Source organism: Octodon degus, unplaced genomic scaffold, assembly GCF_000260255.1.
Source record: "Octodon degus isolate 3935 unplaced genomic scaffold, OctDeg1.0 scaffold00121, whole genome shotgun sequence".
NCBI lineage: Eukaryota > Metazoa > Chordata > Mammalia > Rodentia > Octodontidae > Octodon > Octodon degus.
In genome coordinates, this window is record NW_004524697.1 from 5,322,995 (window position 1) to 5,324,220 (window position 1,226).

Sequence of the window (1,226 nt, forward strand, 5' to 3'; positions counted from 1 at the left end):
AAGTATTAAAAGAATATGTCTTTCCTCCCCTCTGATCATGTGCTTTGTATATTGTTTGTATGTGAATATTTAGTCATGTTCATATTTCTATTTTATTGTTCCAACCACTTATATTTTATTAGGCTATCATTTTTGTAAAGCATTTTTCTATTATGGGACATAAGTGATCTTTCAAACTGATTATTTCATTTTAGCATACACAAATTGCATCCTACTACAATGCTGACAAATGAGTTACAGGCAGAATTAGACAGGAAGAACATTAAAAATTTAACTAATAGAAGGTGTCATTATTCCACTATTCTAGCAGTCACCTTATTGGTCCTTCTATGATTTAAATTAACTTTATAGAGGAGGGAAAAATGATCTAAGGGGTATGTAATCTAGTGTATATATCTTTTAATAAACAGTTACAGAATTGCAAAAAAGGAAGTAGAATTGCAGATACATTAAATAGGTGATATTTTACAGTTGGTATGTAAGTCCCACTAAGATACTGTGACCTAATTTTCAGTAGAAAATATTTGAATGAACTAAATTGTACCATGAAGCATTCAGCAGGATAGTTCAGTATTCCAGTCCTTGTTTTTATAGAGTAAAATCTTTTTTTAAAAATTGTATAATTACATATTTAGGGGTTGCATTTAGAAAATAAAGGATTAAATAATATAAGAACTAGTGTTACAACTAAAATGTGTAGAGACAAGGCAACCTTTAATATTGGTTAAGACTAAATTAGAAATGTAAATAAAAAACAACACACCATGATTCTAAACATTTGAGATGTGATACCCCAAGCTAACGAATTTAAATAAGAGATGTTGTATTTTCCTCCTTTGGCCCATAGTGTCACAAAAAAAACCATCAAAATGTATTATATTACTATTAAATATTATTTATCTCTCAAATCAGTAAAATATCAGATACTAAAATTCACTCAACCTTGTATGTATCTAGGTGTTCTACGATGTGCTAGTCATGTGTAAACAAATAAAACATACAAAAAGTTCATTAATGAATGCAGACTTTTCTAAAATTAGTTTTAGTAAAATCACTCATTTTATACAAATTTTTCAACTATTTCAAATATTATGAAAGTAATGATGGAATATTGATATTGTTTAGTGCTTTCATTTTGCAACTAACATATTATATTATATTATATTTCAACTAAAATACAACAAGGAAGTCCAGGCGTGGAGTCACACCCCTGTAATGCCAGCACT

The 1,226-nt window shown here is 28.4% G+C and overlaps 1 protein-coding gene across 1 annotated transcript in view; it reads right to left on the minus strand.

The window, feature by feature from the left end:
- The window catches only part of Galntl6 (polypeptide N-acetylgalactosaminyltransferase like 6), a 1,205,609-nt gene that overhangs the window by 1,177,395 nt on the left and 26,988 nt on the right, over positions 1–1,226 (minus strand). The gene's annotated exons all lie outside the window — the stretch shown is intronic.